At 40.5% G+C, this 22,885-nt stretch overlaps 1 pseudogene across 1 annotated transcript; it reads right to left on the bottom strand.

Annotated features, from left to right (window-relative positions):
- Positions 1–4,112: 4,112 nt before the first annotated feature.
- On the bottom strand, positions 4,113–5,498 carry LOC112299875 (eukaryotic initiation factor 4A-I pseudogene; annotated as a pseudogene). The gene has a single exon (XR_011651321.1). The product of XR_011651321.1 is annotated as a eukaryotic initiation factor 4A-I pseudogene (transcript).
- Positions 5,499–22,885: the final 17,387 nt, after the last annotated feature.

Genomic DNA, 22,885 nt, shown 5'->3' with positions numbered 1-22,885 from the left:
GGGCTGAGACCCTCAGCTATGAAACCAGTAAAATCAGCAACATCAGCAGAAATTGGGGATGCAACTTTCTTGGTCAATAACGTTCGATGGTTATGAGAAGGGTCTCCTCAGATCTTGCAGATAGAATAGTCAATACTACAGCAATCTTCTCATCTGAAGCCAGTTTCCAAGACTCAGAATGGCCCACAGGACACTTAAATCTGTCTCTTATCAGGATCACTGCTTTTATTTATTTATTTAACCTTTACCCCCAATGACATTTTTTTTTTCATTGCATTTAGAGACGAAGGGAAAGAGGAAGAGGGAAAAACATTGATGCAAGAGAGAAGCATCAATTGGTTGCCTCCTGTAAGGGCCTGGACCAGGGATCACACACACCTAGACCCAGGAGTGAATCCATAACCCAGGTATGTGCCCTGACCAGGAATTGAACCTGCGACCCTTTGGTTACTGGAGGATGCTCCAAGCACTGAGCCACACCAGCCAGGACTCCTTGTTCCTATTTAGAATGCAGTGTCATTGTTCACCCATTTATTTATGTATTCACCATATTGGGGAAAACATACACAAAAACATCAAATGTTGTAACAGATGAGGAAGGAGGGAGAGAGAATAAGTTCTAATGTATATTTCCCCTAAACCTCCCACTTGCCCCGTGGGCTTAGTAGCTGGTGCTCTGAAATTACACCCTGGTTACACGTGCCTACTTATAGGAATTGATCAAGTAATGTGGCTGATAAATAACAGACAGAAAAAGAGATCCTAAGGAAACTACAAACTCTCTATTTTTCATCTGAATTACCAGTTTGGGATTATATATGACAAATTTAAGATTGCCACTGAGGATTGATCTTTGTTGAAATATAGATTTCTGCATCAGGAGTTTTGAAGCTGAAGCATCAGGAATGTGGCTTATGCATCTGTATTCATTGAGGAATTAAAGCTCCCAAAGTGATTCTTAGGCAGCCAGACCTACAAATGCCCTTTGACTGAAGTTTGGGAATTAGAGTATCTGAAATTAGTATAATTAATTCAGGGAGGCAAAGGGGAAATCACTCAGAGCAGTTATTTAATCGAAGTTACAAACATGAGGAGATACACTGATTGAATGTTTTTAATTATCCATTTTGTTGGCACCATATAAACAAAAAGAAATTTTTTTCTCCTTAAATAAAAGCAAGAAAAAAGCAAATTTGGTAAATTGAATTACAAACATCAACAACATTGGAAGAAACACTAAAGATTGTGTCAGCCAAAAAAAAAAAAAAAAAGAATTTTATTGCTCCTTCTTTCTACCCATTACATCTAAATAGAAATTAGATTTACTTTATGTCTGCTTTGCTGGGGCATAATGATTACCTTCATGGATAAGCAGCAGAATATAAGATTAGTGGCCCAGTGAGATTAATCTTTCCAGCAAGCTTCCCTCCCCACTAAACTCACAGGACATTGAAAGAGTAATGTCACAGCTTCCCATACTCTGAAAGAGGTGACTCTGCTTGTCAGGGGTGAACAGGTGACTGAGGCAGCCAAGTGCCTATGAGTCAGGAGCACTCCTTTTATATTTCAACCTATCCTTTCAAATTTAAGACATCTAGGTTTTCTCCAAGGAGATATTTTACTCAATGATACTTTCCAGGCGGTCAACTAAACATGGAAGTAAAGTTAAGGAGAGAAAGCATGAGAGAGTGGACCTCTTTCTTGCTTTCACCCCAGGGGCTCCAGTGCCCATGCATCCTCCACACCTATGAGACATCACCCTAGGACTGGGAGAGAATGGGTCCTTAGAAAAGTCACAACAATTGTCAGTTTTCTCTTGCAGGTGTACATGTGTTTGAGATTAATGAGGTGTCAGGAGAGAAATGTAGTCTCAGTAGGGCTTCTCAGAAAGATCTCACTGTATTTTCATCTGGAATGAGTCTATATTATTATATAGGAAAAATTAAAGTATGACAATTTCATTAAATAAGGATTTTCACTGGCTTACTAGGAGTACTGCTACTGTTACTTTTACCATTACTTCTACTGGCTGTCAGTTACTAAGTGACAGCCATCCACCAAGGAAAGGGCCAGGAGCCAAGAATTCCCCCCACAACCTCCATATAACCCTATAAAAATTAGAAAATTAAGTTTTATACAGGGCAAGTGTATCAGTGGTTCTTCATATAGCCAGTGGAAGAATCTGATTTAAAACCCAGATTCACCTTGACTTTGCTTGCCATACACTACTATTTTCCAAATACAATCCTATAGTAAGTGCCAAGTACTTGCCTATGTTATTTTTAGCTTCATCAAAACTCTATGAAATAGGTATTATTCCTGTTTTTCCAGAGGAAGAAACAAAAACACATGGAGTTTTTAAATAACTTGCTCAAGGTCATATAGTTTGTTATTTGCAGAGATGGAATTTTAATACAGTTCTATTTGCCTGATTTTCCCCCCCTAAATGGCTGAAGTGTGCAGGAAGCAGCGGTGGGTATTTGAATTGCTTGCTTTGGAAAACATGTTTCATCAAGACAGTTTCATAAATAACATACAGTTCATGAAAAAGAAAAATAGTAATCTTTCTATTCTTTCCCTTTGTATCCCTTCCATGGTCATAACAAAAGACTCTTGTTTTCTCCAACTAACTCTCCTATTTATGTTAGGAGATGAAGGCAAACTGTGATGGAAGAAAAATAAGAGATTTTTTTTTGTTTAACTACAGAAAGACCAATTTTGTCTTAAAGAGAAATTGAATTCCTGCAGAGAAAAAAGTAATAGTTATGCCCGTGGTGAAAATGTAGGGTTTCTATTGAAATATGTCACTTCTCCCATAATTTAATGGAAACTCAAAGTAAGGAAAACATCTGGAAGACAAATTCTATGGTAGTTATTATAAATTTGTGAAAAACCAAAGCATAAATTGGATATAACTACAACAAAAATCCTAAGGGGAAAATTATTTTTGTCAAGAAAGTGTGAAATAATTCCATAGTCAGTGTCTCCTTGAACAAACCAACACATGTCCACCAAAGTGGATTGCAAAGTGGTGTCAAGTTAACTACCTTATCTTTCTACATTCATTGAATTCAAGAAGTCTGGGGGAAGTTTTGGAAAACTTGTTCAAAAAGTTAACTGCTGAGTAAATTCAACAGTTTAGAGCTAACTGCCATCAGAAAAGCAAGCAGCCCATCTGCAGCTCAGTAAATGTGTGCTGAGTGAATTCCAGAGTGATTCTGGGGTGATTTTTGCAGGCTGTTCAGTACATAAAACCCGTCACAGCTGTAATAGTATTTTTTCCATTATAGCAATTCTTTTCTTTTTATTATTCCTAGGATTTATGTCAAGAAAGAAAATGTTCTTATTCTTATAGCTTCTGATTAACCTATCTTGTCAGCACATCCTGCTTTCCTGAGATTAAAGAAAAGTCTTATAAATGTTAAGTAATAATTTCTGTTTTCCATCCCTACTGAAAGAAAAGGCATACACACTCTTGACTCTACTAGGTTTGTTGCCTTGATTATCAATCCACACGTCACATTCCTGGTAACAAAATGACAGACTTGATGAGGGATCACCTAGCAGCTTTCATTTTTATCCTTGAAATACCTAAAGTCCTGGAGAAACAGAATTCAGTTAGGGCTGGTTTAGCTTTAAATTTGGTGAATAATTACATTTCTACATCAGTATTTTCTCCCTCCCTTCTTCCCTCCACCATGTATGTGTGGGTGTGTGTGTTTGTGGGCATGAATCTACTGGGTATGGAGGAACAGGCCATCAATTTTTTTTTTCAGTTTCCAAGTAATTTTATTCAGAATTTTGTGTTTGTTTCCTGAATCAATAAATACAAAACAATGTAAAAATGGCTACTATTTTTTCTCCCCTGGTCCCCCCCAACCTGGGGACAATGCCCTGGGCCACCTAACTTGGGTTCTCCCTCCAGATTTGGTCCAGTAAATGAGGTTGAGTGACATTGCAGCCTCCAGGAATCATTCTCAGAGGAATTTGTCTGGAGTGGGTAGAGCCTCGGGTTTGGAGGTTGACTAGGTTAGGGAAGTCGATTAGTGTTTTTGGGAGAAGAGACAGCACCTGGGGCAAGAGCCTACCCCCAAAAAAGGGTATCTAAAATGTTCACAGTTCCTTCTTTGCCTCAAAAAGTCACATTTATTCAAAGGAAAAGAAAAAAATGACAAGATGTCCATCCCTTGGCTCCCTTCCCGCCCCCCTCTGGCTCCTCCTCAGCCCCACAAGGACTGAACCCTGGCTGGGGAGAGGTGGCAGGCCAGCCCCTCTCAGATGAGGTCAGCAACATTGAGGGGCATCTCCTCAATGGAGGTGTTGTAGAAGGTTTCGATATCTCGCAGAGTCCTCTTGTCTTCTTCTGTCACCATATTAATAGCTACACCCTTATGGCCAAAACGGCCACCCCGACCAATTCTGTGGATATAGTTTTCCCTGTTGGTGGGAAGGTCATAGTTGATGACTAAAGAAACCTGCTGCACATCAATGCCTCTGGCCAGAAGGTCAGTGGTAATCAACACTCTGCTAGAGCCAGAGCGGAACTCCCTCATGATTACATCTCGTTCCTTTTGGTCCATATCTCCATGCATGGCAGAGACGGTGAAGTTTCGGGTCTGTATCTTCTCAGTGATCCAATCAACCTTTCTTCGAGTGTTGATGAAGATGACTGCCTGGGTGATGGTGAGGGTTTCATACAAGTCACACAGTGTGTCCAGCTTCCACTCCTCTCGTTCTGCATTGATGTAGAATTGGCGAATACCCTCCAGAGTCAACTCTTCCTTCTTGATGAGAATCCGAATAGGGTTCCTCATGAACTTCTTGGTCACCTCAAGCACATCGGAAGGCATTGTAGCTGACAGCAAAACCACCTGGGTGTTGCTATTGAGCCTTTGGAATATGTCATAGATCTGGTCCTTGAATCCACGACTTAACATTTCATCAGCTTCATCCAGTACAAACATCTTGATGTATTTGGGAGACAAGTATCTGCAGTTAAGCATATCAAACACATGGCCTGGGGTGCCCACAATGATATGAGGAGCTTCCATCTGCAGCTTCTGCACCTCAGCACGAACGTTGGTACTCCCAATGCAGGCATGACAGGAGGCACCCATGTAATCCCCTAAAGGCATGACTACCTTCTGTATTTGCTGTGCCAATTCTCTAGTGGGTGCCAGGACCAAGGCCTGTGTGGCCTTTAGGTCCAATTCAATCTGTTGCAGAATTGATATGGCAAAAGTGGCTGTTTTTCCTGTCCCAGATTGGGCTTGAGCAATCACATCATAACCCTTGATACAAGGAAGAATGGCTCGCTGCTGGATGGCAGAGGGCTTCTCAAAACCATAGGCGTAGATGCCAGGGAGGAGGGACTCTGAGAAGTTCATGTCATCAAAGCTGTCAACAATCTCATTCCAGTTACTCTCAATGATGCCTTCAGGCTCCATTCCATCAGGGCCATTGTCTCTGGATCGGGAATCCTGACTGGCAGACATGATCCTTAGAAACTAGCCAATTTTAAAAATCTTAAATCATCCCTTCATTCTGCTTCTAATGAGCATTTGAGAAACAATAGTTCATTATATCACCTGGTAAAAATGTCAGTTTTCAAAAGGGTACAGTAGATAACATAGACCACTATATTAAAGTATAGTGGAATTTCCCATTTTAAAACATAGAATACATTGTTATTATTGTTCCAGTTTTGCAATTAACCTGTAGCATGCCCAGGACATGTCACATACACACACACGTGCACATTTCTGGTCTCACCTCCAATGTTCTCTGCAAATTAGAGGTTGGGTTATTGTTTACAGATTAAGTAGAATAACTTACTGTTCAATAATGGTTATTTCCCCAGCACTTCTTTGTATGTTTGTGTGTGTGTGTGACTTGCCTCAGCCAGTGGAATGTGGAAGAAGTAACTGGGTGTGGGTTCTAATGGGAGAGTCCTGAGCCTAACTAAGTGTTAAGAAACATTGCAATATTTTCATTCATGTATCTGGAGTATTCCAAACTTTGTACTCAGAAGAACACCCTGAGATAGCTGCAGACCAAGAAATGAGACTCACAGAGCAGACTTGGATTCACCCACAGTCTGATGCAAATGATCAGTAGTCCCAAAGTCAGCAAACTAAAGCAAAGCCAGGCCAGATGACCTGTCAACAAGAGAATAAATGATTGTCATTTTATGGCACTGAAGTTTAGGGTGTTTTGTTACACAGCATTTACAGTGATAACAGGGGAGAGATACATCAGCATAGCTTGTAGCATTAACAATCTGTGATTCTAACTCTATGATTTATTCTGGATTATGCCTAATTACTTATTCATTTTTTAAAAGGTATAAGATATGCACCCAAATAATAATATGATTTCTTGGTAACTTTCAGTTTTTGTTTTCCATGTATTATTCTGTGTATGGTTATGTAGTACAGGTTTAATTCAGTGATTTGTATTAATAAACCTTTCTCTGACAAGCACATATTAAAGACCCAGATGACCAATTATTTTCAGGGGAGTGTTCTGAACTCTAAGACTCCAGAACATCGTGTTCTGACAAAATTACTTGACTTCTTTAAAGGACTGGTACAAAGCTTATTTAATATATTTCCCCTCTGAGCTGGCATAGTTATGAAGAACTTTGAAATTCTGACAAATATTCTAGGAAGCCTATGAAAAATCTTAGTGGTGATTAGAATGGACATAGCAATAGTCTATCTTTTGCTAGTTTATTTTATGCATTTAGATGACTGATACAGTAGATAATTTTGATGTTAGTGGCTTTCTAGATGATCATCTTGGGGGTTTTGAACCTAAACATCTTTTGATGATTATGCAGATGGAGTGGACCTTTGAGGTAGTAAATCCAACATTAGCATCAGCAAGGCTAATTGAGTGGCAACCCCTCAACAGTGCTGAGAGACTCTCAGATTCTTGCCTTCCAGTGTTAACTCCTCCTATTCACAGGTCGCTTCTTGCACTGCACCAAAAAAGTGGCTCTTTGCCATATATTTGCACCTGCCTCAAGGAATTACCTTAGCTGTTCTCCTTATTAGCATACTTTGTACACTTCATTACCTCAGAGACCCTGCTGAAAATGTGACCTGCGTAGCTGTTGCCTTCTTTGTGAGCTGAAAGCTAACCAAGCTTAGAGCTAGATTAAGTGGCATGGAAATTTAAGAAGACAGCTGGTGCCCCACTGCCAAATGGAAATACTATACTCAGACCTAATATTTCATTCTAATGCAGTAGAGATATATTAGGGCCCAAGAGAAACAACACAACTGAATTCTTTCAGGCATCAATAATCTCTTTTTCTTACTGTTTAGTCACTGGAAAGTTGGCCATGGAGCACCACTGGCTATTATCATGGTAGGACAAGAAGAAAAATTCTATCTATCATCTATCTATCTCTCTATCTATCTACCTATCATCTATCATCTGTCATCTCCCTACCTACATATCTAGAGATATACGGAGAGAGGAGCTTGTTTATTTTCTGAGATTAGGAAACCCTAATTTAAAAATCAGATTAGGTTACTATTAATGATAATCTGTTTTTCTCTTATTAGTGATGATAATAACAAAATGCTTTATAGTCACTCATTGGTTATTTCTTTGCAGCCTGATTATGCTGTGCATGAAAATAAATTCTTTAAGATTCATTCTCCCTGAACCAAAGCCACAGATTACTTTTAAAATAACAGTAATTAGCACAAATGGAAATGTGCTTTCATATTGGCTATTTTAAACATTCATGAAGAAGAGGCCAGTTTACTCTGAACTACTCTCCACATTTTCTGAGATGGATATGTTCTGTCTGAACACATATTTTACTCTTTTAGAAACAGAATAGATAGTGGAAGAAAAATAATATAATTGACTAACCACAACAAAGATTTGGCTATGAGAGCAATTTAAATTTTTAAATTTAAAAAAAATCTTATTTAATTTTTAAAAGATTAACTGTTATTTAGCAGAATAATGATCATATATAACTACTGTTATATAACCTTCAAGTATTCAAATAATTGGATAGCATTTTTAAATTAATTAATTTTTTTTTTAGAGAAAGGGGGAGGGAGGGAGGAAGAGAAGGAGAGAAACCTCGATGTGTGAGAAAAACATCGGTCTGTTGCCTTTTGCATGCCCCAGCCGGGGACCTGGACCACAAGCCAGGCCTGTGCCCTGACCAGGAATCAAACTGGGACCTTTGTCTTTGAGGAAGGACTCCCAACCCCCTGAGCCACACCAGGCAGGGCTGGATGCTATTTAATTGAACAACATTATGTCCCTTTACAATACAGTGGAATGGTGTTATTATTCTTTTATTATTTAAAAAAGGAAGAAATAGGGTTCTAGGCATCCTATTCAAGGCCCCATAATATAAATGATTAAGACAGGCTTAATGTGGTATCTAGATGTCTCAAGCCATGCTTACTACGTGGCATCCAAAGAGGTGACTCATTTTTCCATTTAGAAAAATGTTTAGTTTCCTACCTTTTACTTATCATAAATCTAAGTGGCAATCAAGATGTGAACTTCATTATTCTCCATAATAAAACTAACTAATTTTCAACTCCTTTGCAATATACTAAAACTTCTTGAATAATAATAATAATAATAATTCTGAGCCTTATTATTATTATTATTATCATCATCATTAGTATTTAGATCAGCCTCATTTTTCAGGCTAATGTAAATTTAATTACCAAAAACTTTTCCTGTAACTCCATGGAAACTATAATTAGGCCACCTCTATTCTTATGTTTCCTAACACACTTTAATACTTATTCATGTTTTTATTATTTGTATATCTAATCAATATTTGTCTTTTCTACTTCAAATACAATAAGGTCAGGTGTTATTTATCTTAGAAAATATAAATTCAATACATAGCAAGATTGTATTAAAATGTACTTGAAATAATTAAATCCAAAATCTTTTACTAATTTTGAGCCTCTGGGTATTTGGGTATTTGCTTGACAAAACCAGCTGTTCAGGTAGCAAGTTTCACACTGCCAATAAATATAAACCAACCTGAAATCAAGAAAAGTCGTGCAGTTGGTGTAGTTTTCCTGGGAATTATTGCAAAGCTGGTACTTTTCTTCGTTCATGGTATATTGACATCTGTATTTAATGACTAGGTCTTTAGCATGTGGCAGTATGTATCACAGCCATTGTTACATGTTCCTTCTTGCATTTGCAAACTTATAACACTTATGTCCACTTGGTTTTCTTTGGAAGGACTAGATCCATTCGTCATGGCCTTCTCTCATGCAATTCTGAAAATGTACATGTGGGATGACAACAGCTTTTCTCCTGTCCTCGAAACCACTTATGGCTTAGAAAAATGCTTCTGATCACTGGAATTTTCCCAGATAATCTTTCAAGACTGTACTTTGTCTGGAAAATGGCCACTTTTGCCAAAAAAGCAGCAATTTTCCTGACGGAAGCAATAATACTGAGACTAGTTAACTAATGTGCCCGACATCTAGGAAGTTGGTGAGCTAGAGTCAAATTTGGTTTATCTTACTCCATAGACTTAGCACTGGCTCATTATTTATACTATGAAGATAATAATAGTCCTTGATTCAGAGTACAGCCACAAGGATTCTATTCATACAGTTAAGCTCTGAGTACGCCTTGCAAATTGTAAGTTAAATAAAATAGATTCCAGCTGTGAGAACTCTACTGCTCATGTGCAATGACTGAACCTGAAATAGGACAGCAACATAGGAGTGAAGAAAAGGGACACTTCATGCTAGTCAGGGGTTGTTAACTCCATTTCGTAGGCAAAGAAAGAGTTACTCCAGAAAAGTCGATACTGGTTCCTGCTCACCAAATATATGTTTCTTTTTATTCCTTTGTTTTCCCCCTCTGATTTCAACATGCAGTAATGTTGGTGTTGTCTATACATCTAGAATGCCTCACGTAACTGAAGTCTCCACAATGAATTCACTTGGAAACAAGAGGTATCACAATTCTCTTATTAAACAAAAGTGAATTCTATGTGGAGTTGATGCCATATTGGGCAGGGCAGTAATGTGGTTTTAAAGGGGGCTTTTTTTTTCATCAGAAGTAGCCAAGAAGTGTGAAGAGTGGCATCCTATTCTTCAGGAATTGACAGAGGCTGGATAGGAAACCAGACAACAGGGAGCACAACACCAAAGTTGTTCTTATACTGATGTTCAGATTTAGGAGATGGAAGAAGAAGAACAAAAAGCAGCCATCTAAACGAGATGGAGAAGCACTGTGAGAGAGATTGCAAGGGGAAGAAGCTGAGTGATAGACTGCTCAAGGGGAGAGAGATCCAAAAGGTGACTGATTCTGGACAACATTGTAAAGGTTTAAAGCCAAACCCCAAGTGTTAGAAAAAGAAAAAATAGGGGGAGTGACAGAGAAGACCAAGTCACCCTGCCAGGCAGTTCACTGAGAAAGGAAAAGGCCATTTCATAAAACAATTATGATGGGCTTCACTGGGACTTAAAATTCAAAGGTAAAAGTGGTGGTAAAAAAAATCAAACTTATATCAGATTAAAGTCTTTTAACTATTCTGAGCCACAGCATCAAGACCAACCTTCTCTGAAAAAAATAATTGGATTCCCATCAATTCAGAGGATCATCATGGGGCTAATTTTGGCAAGTGAGACAAAAGGAGGTGGAGAGGGGAGGTAATTAGAAAGGGAAAAGAAAGAGAAACAATATAGGAGAAAACAAAGGAAGAAACAGGAAAAATTAAAAGATCTTTAATTAGAGAAATGTTAGAGGGCCACAATCAATTGCCTTAGTTTACCAACGTCCACTTAAGAACATACAATTCTGCAATTCTCTCAAGAAGGACACTTTCTTCCCTTATCAAAAAAACTCTCTGTGAACAACAGAGGAGGAATGTGGAGGCAGTGGTGGTGGCATTTAGAAGGCAGCCATCGATCATGGGCTAGATTATCCGCTATGCCAGCCCAGAAGAGTTGGTGGCAAAAGTGGCGTGATTTTTTTCCTTTGACACATGATTATCCTCTTTATCTACAAAAGATAACACTAGAAGGATTTTGATAGTATTCAGAGAAGGCTTCAAAGTCTTACTTCTAGAGAATATTGTATTTGTACATTCTGTCCAAATAGTCAAAGCAACCTTATCTATATTCTCCCACTTCCCTTATTCCTCACAACAACTCCATAAACTAGTTGAGGAACATTTTTCCATTCATCCTTTGTTAAAAATTGTTTTTGAAGCAAAAAAATTGTTAAATGTTAATTGACCCAAGAATTATTGAGAAGTGTTTTGTTTAATTTTGAGATATATGGATGATTTTCTTAGCTATCTTACTTTGATTAATTCCTACTTTGATTCTGTTATGATCAGAGAATATACTTCATATAATTTAGATTCTTTTAAATTTATTGAAGTGTTATGATCTAATTTGATGACTGTGCCAGGTGAACCTGAAAAAATGTATATTTTTCAATGACTGAGTCTATTTCTCTATACAATTAACTAGATTTAAGCAATGTACTGATTTATATCTGGTAACTCTACCAATTGCCAACAGATAACTATTCAAATCACTTACTATATAACCTTGTAATTGCTTGGTTCTTCTTTTAATTCTATAAATCTGGCTTCATGTGTTTAAAATCTCTGCAAATAAGCACATGTACACTTATAATTCTTGCCTTCTGATACATTGCTCCTTGTACATTACGAAATATCCCTCTTTATCTTATCTCACACATTAGAATATACACTCCAGTCTTCTTGTGCTTCGGTATGCATGGTAGATCTTTTCCCTTCTGTATGCTTTCAGCCTATCTATGTTTTTACATTTCAAATGTGTCTTTCTAGCCAGCATAGAGGGTCTTGTTTTTTATCTATCAATCTCTGACTTCTTAAAATTTTAAATCTAGTTTTCAATTATAGTTGACATACAATATTATATTATTTTCAGGTGCACAACATAGTGTCAATCTCTGACTTTTCACTAGAGTGTTCAAATGAATGCTATCCAATTTCGTCAAATTTTATGACTTTCTGTTCCTTGAAAGACACTGTTATGTTAAGAAAATCAAAAGGCATACCAAAGACTGGAAAAAAATATTTGTGATAAATATTTTCTCACAAAAATTATTTTGAGAATATGTAATCAGAAAAGAGGCAAAACATTTTAACACACTTACCAGGGAAGATATAGGAATGGCAAAGAACTACACAAAAAGTTGCTCAACATCATTACTTATTAAGAAAATGAAAATTAAAACCCTAAAGAGATAACCACTATAACCCACTAGAATGTCTAAAATTAGAAAGATTGACAATACCCAGTGTTGGTAAAGATGTGGAACTTCTCATCATTGGAACTCTCATATGCTGATGGGAATGTAAAATATGACAACCACTTTGGAAAATAGTTTTGCAGTTATTCATGCAATTAAATACACATTCATCTACCATATGATACAGCCATTCCACTTTTAAGTATTTATGCAAGAGAAATAAAATCTACACAAATATTTGTACATGATTCTTCATGACAGCATTGTTTATAATAGCTGAAAACTGGAAACAACCCAACTTTCCATAGACACATGACTGGGAAAGACACGTTGTGATATATCTATAAAATGAAACACTATACATTCATAATGGACATATTACTATACATAGTAAAAGGGAATATAAGTTATTTATAAAATGGTGTGAATGAATCACAAAAAATGTTATGCTGAGCAGAAACCTGATTCGCAAAATACTTACACTAAGATGCCATTCTTATGACATTCCACAAAAGCCAAAGCTAATCAGTGTGACAAAAGACACATCAATGATTCCTAGGGCTAGAAGTGGGTATGAAAACTAGAGAACAAGGAAGAGATTCATGGTGATAGTGCAGGATAAAGCTTTTTGGGTTTTGACAATAGTCTATATCTTGATTATGGCGGTACCTACACAGGTATGGGCATAATTCAAATGCATTTAACTGTGCATTTGAAATGGGTAGATTTTATTTTATGCAAATTACATCATTGTGAAGTTTAATTTTAATTTTTATTGAATTTATGGGGGTTACATTGGTTAATAAAATTATTTAGATTTCAAGTGTATAATTTCATAATATGTCATCTGAATAATGTATTGTGTGTTCACCACCAAGGTCAAGTCTCCTTCCATCACTGTTTGTCCCCCAATTACCCTCTTCCATCTCCCTACAACCCTTTCCCTCAGTTAATCACCATATTTTTGTCTGTGTCTATGAGGTTTTGATTTTTAAAATTTTTTTGTATTAATCCCTTTACCTTGTGCTCACTTCCACAGCAGATATACTAAAATCCCTTCACATTTTTCACCCAGCCCCCTAAACTCCTGCCCCCAATATATGTCAGTCTGTTCTCTGTATCTATGAGCCTGTTTCTATTTTATTTGCTTATTTGTTTATTAGATTTCACATATGAGTGAAATCATATGGTATTTGTCCTTCTCTGACTGCCTTATTTCACGTAGCATAACACTCTCCAGGTCCATCCATGCTGCCACAAAAAGTAAGGTTTTATTCTTTTTTCTGACCAAGTAGTGTCCCATTGTATATATGTCACACAGCTTTTGTATCCATTCATCTAATGATGGGAACTTGAGCTACTTCCAAATCTTGGCTGTTGTAAATAACACTGCAATCAACTTAGGGTTCATATATTCTTTCCAATTATTATTTCAGTTTTTTCAGATATATACCCAAAAGTGGAATTGTTGGGTCATAAGGCAGTTGCAATTTCAATGTTTTGAGAAAACTCCATACTGTTTCCAGAGTGGCTGCACCAATACGCTTTCACCGACTGTACACAAGGGCTCCCTGTTCTCCACATCCTTGTCAATACTGTTGTTTGTTGACTTATTGATGATAGACATTGTGACGTGTGTGAAGTGTTATCTCATTGTGGTTCTAATTTGCATTCTTCTGATGATTACTGATGTTGAACATCTCTTCATATGTCTATCAGTCATCTATATATCCTCTTTGGGAAATGTCTGCTCAGTTCCTTTGTCTATTTTTAATGGGATCGTCTGTTTGTTCATTTGTTTTGGTGTTGAGTTTTATAACTTCCTTACAAATTTTGGATATTAAGTCTCTATCAAATGTATTGGGATAATATGTTCTCTCATTCACTGGGTTTTCTTTGCACTTTGTTGACGGTTTCCTTTGCTGTGCAGAAACTTTGTTGTTTGTTGTAGTCCCATTTGTTTATTTTTTTTTCTTTTGTTTTTCTTGCCCATGGAAATATATCAGAAAAAAACTTGCTACAAGAATTGTCTGAGATTTTAGTGCCTATGTTTTCTTCTAGGATTTGTATGGTTTTAAGTCTTACAATAAAATCTTTAATCCATTTTGTGTTTATTATTGTATATTGTTTAAGGAGGTGGTCTAATTTTATTTTTTGAATCCATCTGTCCAATTTTCCCAGCACCATATATTGAGTAGACTATCTTTACACCACTGTCTGTTTTTGCCTCTTTTGTCAAATATTAATTGACCATAAAGGCATGGATTTATTTCTGGGCTTTCCATCTGTCCCATTCGATTGAATTATATGTCTATATGTATGTTTTTATGCCAGTACCATGCTGTTTTGATTACTATGCCCTTGTAGTACAGTCTGATATCAGGTACTGTAATTCCTTCAACTTTCTTCTTCCTTAAGATTGTTGTGGCTATTCTGGGTATTCTGTGGTTCCATATAAATTTTTGGAATACTTGCCCAAGTTCTGTGAAATATGCATTGGTATCTTATAAGAATTGCATTGGCTGTGTAGATTGCTTTGGGTAGTATGGACATTTTAACAATGTTAAGTCTTCTTATCCATGAACATGGTATATGCTTCCACTTATTTGTATTTTCCTCAATTTCTTTCTTCAGTGTCATAATTTTTAGGGTGCAGGTTTTTTACCTCCTTGGTTAAATTTATTGCTAGGTACTTTATTTTTTATGAAATTGTAAGTTACAAAGTCTGTCTGGGAAACATCCAGCCATTGTTAATATAATGAGAATGATTTGCGCAATATCGATGTAACCTGGCAGCCAAGGAGAGTGGACTGGAGTGTGCATGCCTGAGCAATAACAACTGCACTGGACTAGTCACTGGGGTTGGTAGATGCTATTGAGTGAGCATGTGTACTGTATGGCCATTACATTCAAAATGACTGAGCAAGTAGAGCAACAAATCTGCATCAGATTTTGCATAAAGCTTGAACATTCCTCCACGGAAACTATTTGGGTGATTCAGAAGGCCTCAGCTTTGGGCAACTGGTGTTTGACAGCTTCAACACAACCACTCACCACGTATGTATCACATCTCATGCAGAGTTTTTTGGCAAAACATCAAATCACCCAGATGACTCAGCCCCCCTACAGTCCAGATTTGGTGCTCTGCAACTTCTGGCTTTTCACAAAACCAAAATCACCTTTGAAAGGGAAGAGATTTCAGACTGTCGATGAGATTCAGGAAAATACAACAGGGCAGCTGATGGCAATTGGGAGAACTGTGTGAGGTCCCAACGTGCCTACCTAAACTCTGGGTAACCCAAGAGCAAACCCAAGCTCTGGGCCAATATTCTCTGGTCTTTGAACAGTCAGGATGCCCTACCCATTAGCTTCAAAGAGCCCACATTATGTATATACATAAGTATATAAATAAAATCATGTTCTTGTTAATGTGCTTCTGCTCCTGTGTTTACTCTTTAACTCAGTTGTAGAGGAAAAACTGACTTATGAATGGAAATGTGTTGAGGCAGATGCAACTACGCAAAAATTTTCCACATCCCAGTGACTAGGATTTGGAAGCAGCCACACTTTATAACTGCACATTCTGGCCCCTGAAATCTTGTTTTGAGTGTAAGGGATGACAATCTAGGAGGAGTAAGGTCCAGAGGAAAGAGAGATGGCGTGACCCAAACTTACCTTTTCCCTCTATGCTTCTCTCTTCTCTCCCACCTCTATGACCTCAGTGGGGGCTGGATTATTTCTGATGTGTCATTAAAAAAACACACTTTATGGTTTTAGTTTTTTAAATGTTTAAATTTTTTGTGTGTGTCCTATTTACATTAGACTTAGGCCAGTCATTCTCACACATTCCAACTTCACCCAGAGAGGATAAGTTTGGTTCAAACTAAGATAAACTAGGATCCTGAATGTGGAGGAATAAAGTTAGAAAGAACTCATGCTTGCTCTGTAATTAAAAATATATATATGTTTACTTATAATTTATCATGCTGTTTTAAAATATGAGGCAAAAATTCTTTTTAATAACCAGCTTGGCTCTAATATGAACTACTAAAATATGAAATCATACAAGATAAAATGGCACCCAGCTCTGGCACCTAGAGTTCTGCAGGGTCTCCATGAGACTTAATAAAGGCAAAATTCCTGACTTTGTGGAAACTATAATAGAGTTGGAGGGGAGAAAAGCAACAACAAAAACATGTAAATTATCTGCCAGGTTAGCCAGTAACAATTGCTATGGGGAATAAAGCAGTATATGGAGGATTGAGACTTGGGGATACAGAGAAGGAGGATTTTCAGTTTAAACAGTGGACAGGTTAAGCCTCACTAGGAAGGCTGGATTTGAATGCTCTAGAAGGAACCCATTAAGACATCTGAGGGAAAACTTTCCAGATAATGGAAATAATAACTGCAGAGGCCCAGAAGAAGTGTGCCTTCTGTGTTCAGGGAGCAGTTAGTAAACAAATGTTGCTGCAAGAGTCAAGTGAGAGGAAGGAGAGGACAGATGTGATGTGGGTTGAATTCCCTGCACCACCTATTATTGGCTGTATAATCACAGCTGACTCAACCTCCAGGTATCTTGGTAAATTTGGTATTTTTCTTTGGCGTATTTACCTTGCAAGATTTTTTGAGGGATAAAATAAAATAATGAAGAGAAATGACTTATAGTCATTTTGTTATTTTTCTATATATAAAGATAGATAGATATACAGGTATAAGATAAATGATAGATGATAGATACATAGATAATAGAGTTACATACTGAAATATATATTTTTTAATTTTAATTTAATTTTGTTTTATTTATTGTTGTTCAGTTACAGTTGTCCCGCCTTTTTCCCCATTGCTCACCCATACCCTGCCCATCCCACTCCCACAGTCAATCCCCCCATTGTCCATGTCTATGAATTATGGTTCCCCCAAAAGAAATCCAGATGTTGAAGCCCTACCCCCCAATGCGATGGTATTTGGAGATGGGGCCTTTGGGAGTCAATTATGTTTAGAACAGGTCCAGAGAATGGAGCTGCCATGATAGGATTACTGCTGTTAATAAAAGAGGAAGGGGCACAAAAGCTTTCTCCCTCTGCCATGTGAGGACACAGCAGGAAGGTGCTGTCTGCATCCCAGAAGGAAGAACCTGAATGAAAAATGAATCTGCCTTGATCTTGGACTCCTCAGCCTCTAGAACTGTGAGAAATCAGCATCTGTTGTTTAAGACCTATTTTGCTTCCACAGGTGCCTTTCTGCACACACAAGCCACAATCTCCCCTTCATCCCAGCTGCTACTCACTTTCCACCACCTACAGGCAGAAGTCATTGCTTCTCAGTGTGGGCTGGGGATTGACAAACATTCACACTTCTGTTCCCCTGTCACCTTCTGGGCCTCTCTTGCACACTGACCCACCTTTGCCTTTTGGGGCCTAGGCAAGGGCACCCACTAAATAACTTGCAATTTCCTTGGCACAGATTATTCTCTGTAGAACACAGTACAGTGTATTCTCCATGCCAGATACTCCAATAAGGAACAAGAACCCAATGTGGTTTGGCCTCTGTCTCTGAGGATCTGCAAGTGGGGGAGATGAGCAGGTAAAGGGACGATGCTAATGCAGTGCTATTCTGTACACGGAGGGCATGGGGAAAGGAACATGGGGGCACGGAGGAGGTTGGCACTAGCCCTGGCTGGGTGAGAATGGGAGCAAAAGGAAGGAAGCAGAAAACATGGCATTTGAGCTGAGCTTCGAGGGATGAGCTGGAGTTTTTACACCAGATAGTTCCTGGGAGGGATCTTTATAAACTGATGTGGTTACTGAGCTCGTTTGGAAAACTACCATCAGCCCTGTTTTCTCCCTACTCACTTCAACAAGGAGCCAGAGTTCAACAGTCCCTTTGGAAGGGATAGCGGATGAGGACTGTACAATGAATGGTCCAGCCTGAGGTTGGATCTGGTTCCCTGGGGGGCATTTGCCCATGGAGGGTAAGCTGGTTATTTAAAGGGCCCAAAGACCCCAAGACAGCAGTGGAAGAGAGGATCAAGAGCAAGAACAAAGGCTATTACTGTGCACCAATCGTGGGCCAGGTGCCTCCCACACCTGTCTCATCTAATTCACACCACCAGCCTGCCCATTAGCTATTGTTATTCTACTTTACAGACAGGCACCTGAGGTCCAGATAGGCAAGGGTCTGGCATAAGGTCACATGACCATGAAAGACCGTGATTATTTTGTGAAAGAAAAGCTGAGGGTCAGCGAGGTAGGCCCATTTGCCTAAGATCTCTTGACTTGCAATTAACAGTTTGACTTTGAACCCAAATTGATGTGGCCTCAAGGCCTGTGCTTCTTCCACCAGGAGATTCAGGACCCCTGAGACAAGACAGCTGTAACATCTCCACCAGAATGTTGCTTCCTGGATGTGCTCGATTTCAAATAGCCCCACCCAAGCAAAAGTAATAAGGCAAATGACTTACATTCATATAACACCGTAAACATATAAAGTCTTTTCATGTCCCTTATCTTTAATCCTAGTCACAACCCTGTGGAGGATATGAGGAAGGATGCATCTCCTCAGATCCTGGACAAGGAAGCCAGTATTCTGGGAGATTGTGTTATTGGAGTCACAGGTGTCATGAGTGCTGAGCAGGGTAACAACCCAGGGCTTCTGGGATCCTGGAGAGACCTGCCCCCACAGTAGCTCCCTCATCTGCCTGTTTGGACAGGTGGACAAATTTCAACCCAGCTAGGTGCTGGCATTACCCTCTATGCCACGTCTTCATCAAGGAGCAGCACAGAGGGTGGAACGCAGAGACACCTCAGTGCAATATGAGCTGATGGGCACTGGCATACCTCAGACAATGAATGGTTTAGTATATCCATCGGCCACCCGTGATGATGGGCACACACCTCAGCCACAGAATCCAATGCTGGCAGCTTCCATGTAGATGGCCTGTGCTCCGGAGTCTCCATCAGCACTCTGGTCAGCTTGCTGAGGTTCTGGGTCCAGCCCTGACTGTGAAACATGCGTGGACGTCCCTGTAGCTTGAAGACACATCTGAGTCAGCTCTTGTTATAGGGATCTTCTGGTAGGCCAGGAAAAGGGGGAGGAGTCAGTGAGGGAGCAAGGAGCCTGAGTACTGGCCCCAGGACACAGCCCACGGGGGACGTTCTGGTTCCTCAGGGCCCGCGACTATGTCCCTATCAGGAGATCACAGCGTGCTGTGTCAAAAGCCCTCTTAGCTGGCCCAGCGTGGAAGTGAGGAAATACACCTGACATTTATACTCCCACCTGCTTGGAGACCCACACAGAGGGCACCTGTCAGGAAAGTCTGGGCAGTGGGGCAGGGGAGGTGGGGCAGGTACTTTCTCTCCCTGCACTTGTTATTGTAGTGAATGACCAGGGACCTCCTGCTCTTGTTGCCTACGTAGGTGCGGAATGCCCAATAGTTACATGCACAACATACTGTTTGGCTTCAGGCCCTCCCTTATACCCAACTAGGACAGCACCTTCTGGCCCCCTGGCTCCTGGCCCCTCCACCCTCCTCTCTGCTCCTACCACACCCTGCTTAGGTATCTGCCATAGAATCTGCCATCCTATCATGTCCCAGCTTGGAGCTGCCTTGCAATCCTGGGGCAACCTACCCTTCCCCGAGGCTGCTCTGTCCAGGGTTTCCTCCTTCTCTGTCCTGCTCTGTGATGCCTTCCCTGCCTCTCAGACCCTGCCTGCTCCCCCTACTCCCTCCCGCCCATGCCCACAGTATGCCCTGCCCACAGTCAACAATTCCTTGACTTAGATCAAGTCTGGCATTTTGCTTAGCTTTTATGACAGGTGGTGGGGCGTATGGGTGACTGCTTACACAAAATAAATAGAATTTGAAAGAGTCCTTATCACCACCCTGTCGCCTTTCACACAGTTTATTGGAGTGGGGAGAGAAAAGGAATAAGTGCAGGTGGGGACAAATTAGAGGTAGACGGCTGATAAAATGCTGCCACTGCAGGGCTGCTGGTCAGAAAGCTGGGGTTTCAGTGGGAGAATATGCTTTTGGAAAGGGTTTGCTTTTGGTTTGAGGTTTTAATAACCTTGATCTGGTTTGGAATAATGGCTAGATCCTTTCTTTTAAGCCACAAACCAGTTGATTTACTCTCGGCTTGGTGTCCTGAGCCTGATGTCCCACTGCCCAGAGTGGAATGGAGTGGAGAACCAGTCCACTCCCGCCTGGTCAGGAGGACCACACACCTGGTCCCCAGCCCTGTCTCTAGCTGTCCAGAGCTCTGGGAATCCTCACAGTGGAGAATTTTACACTCTTCTCACCCAGAATGGCTGGGGTCCCAGGATCCTGCTATTTATAAGGAGAAAGAATGATCAGAAAGCCGTGTGTTCCATGTTCTGCCTACCTTCTATCTCTCCTCCGCTTGGTGGAGATCTGTCCCTGTGATTCAGAGACAAAGACAGATCTCAGCTGAGAGAGAAGAGCTCTTTCTGACATGAAGGGCTTCTTCTGGCATTTCTGCAGGTGAAAGTTGAGAAGGGCTGCTGGGGGAGGTAAGTCTGTTGAAGGAAACAGAGAAACTTAAGAACTAAGGAGTCCTCGTTTCTGCAGATCAGAAAACTAAAAGTTAAGTGACTTAGCCAAGGTCACACAGTGATTTCTGGTCAAACTGATCTGGAATACGGCTATCCTGATCATGCATTTTTTCCTCTCTGCTTTGCCTCTTCCAGAAGCCATCCTGGGAGAGACTTGATTTCTCAACTTCTTCCACCTGGTGCTGCCTTCTTATGGGTCACCAGGACAAACCAGAAATTGAGAAATTTCTGGAGGAAATTGAACCTCCCCCAGGGGCCCTAACTGCTCAGTCCTCCAAGGCTAGGTCAGACGCTGACCATCATAAGGTCAGGAACAGACTGGATATCAGCCACTTCGATTCCATATATTCGTCCTTATGTATGGAATGATTGAGAGGGACAAGGATTTGACCAAAGTCTTGAAAGGTTTCTAAAATTTGGAGTCTGGGCAAGAAGACTTTGAGAGGGTGTGATGGTAAATTTCACCAGATGAGGCTAGTGATGTGAATGTCCTCCCACAAGTTCTAAACTTGCTCACCCTCCTCATCCACTGGACTTACAGCCTCCTGAATTCGGACAGTTGCATCTGGAACTCTGCATTGCAGAACAAACAGTTCTCCCCTGGTGAAAGCTGCTGCCCAGCATGGCCCAGGTATGGGCCAGGAAGCCATGCCCCATCCATTAACAGAGGAGGAGCTCCAGAATAGCTCTCTGTCCACTTGGAGCCAGCGATCCCTGGAAGGTACAGGGAAGACCCATGTAGTTAGTGTCACTCACCTGGTTGCCCATCTTCCTCCACTGTCCAAGCAAAGGATGTTGGGTCCAGGATCTGAGAGGACACTGTTGGCAGAAGCTTGTATCTGGCAAGCTTGTCCCCTGCCTTTCCAGCCCTCCACACCCATTTTGAATCTGTTCTCAATTTCCTGTTTGTCCTGGTGACCCATAGAAAGGCAACATCAGGTGGAGGGAGCTGAGAAAACAAAGGGAAGTCCGGATCTGGAATGACTGTGTCCTCCTGCAGCCTCCCTCCCTCACATGCAAATACTTCATGGCCTTGTCCTCTCCCCACCATGGACCAAATTGGGGGCTTTTGGAAATCCAATAGGACAGAGAAGGTGGGTGGGTCAACAGGCAGACAAACCTGGTTTAAGGGGCACAAAGGTCCTGGATTCAAGGGCTCTAGTGCCTCCCCCCCGCCCAGCCTGAACCCAGTGACCCCTGGACTGGTGAGGAAGGCAGATAATCAAACTGCACTGTTTGTGTAGGACCTATGGCCTGGCCTCCAGCAAACAACAGCAACAGGAGCCTTGCCTTCCCTTTAGAGTTGAGAGTGGTCCTCCTATACCCCACCCACAGGGACCCCCCACTCTGCACCTAAGCTTGTTCTCCCCTGTACATTCTCCCTGGCTTTCTGTTTCTCTCTATCATTACTGCATCCTCCAGCCCTCTAAACCACCAACAGTCAAAACAAACAAAAACAAACAAACAGACTCTGAAGTTAGTGTGTGGCCCCCACACACCTGGGACTCTAAGTGCTTAAACACCCAAACCCAAGGCCATTATTAGGTCTCTCTGACTTGACGTGAGGTTTTGCATAAGCCAGGGCCTGTTCATTCCCAGCATAAAGACTGAGAAAAGGCATACAACTGTAATTGAATAAAAATAAAATTAAAAAAAAAAAGACTGAACTAACTGATCACAATGGCTCCCAGCTCACTCACTTCAGAGTTCCTTGCTGTGGGCCCAGGATGGGGTATGCTTTCTGCCATCCTTCTTCTCTGTGACTATGCAGGTCCCTTTGCCTCCCTGGAATTCTGCCAGTTGGAATGAGGGAATGGGGTAGGGCAGAGTTTGCACAGCTCCCAAGGAGCTCCTGACTGAGAGGCCCAGTGAGGGAGTCCCAGCTCTGCCAAGTGTGACAAACTCGGAGCCCTTTCTGTAGTCTGATTGGGTGTGTCCCTGAGACTCCTGTGTGGGCCAGGGAGGTAGGAGATGGGACCTCTATAGGGACAGGGCAGACCAGCCATTGGGGAGGTTAATGTGGCCCCAAGGCTGAGTC

Source organism: Desmodus rotundus, chromosome 6, assembly GCF_022682495.2.
Source record: "Desmodus rotundus isolate HL8 chromosome 6, HLdesRot8A.1, whole genome shotgun sequence".
NCBI lineage: Eukaryota > Metazoa > Chordata > Mammalia > Chiroptera > Phyllostomidae > Desmodus > Desmodus rotundus.
This window is presented reverse-complemented; position numbering and strand designations above follow the sequence as displayed.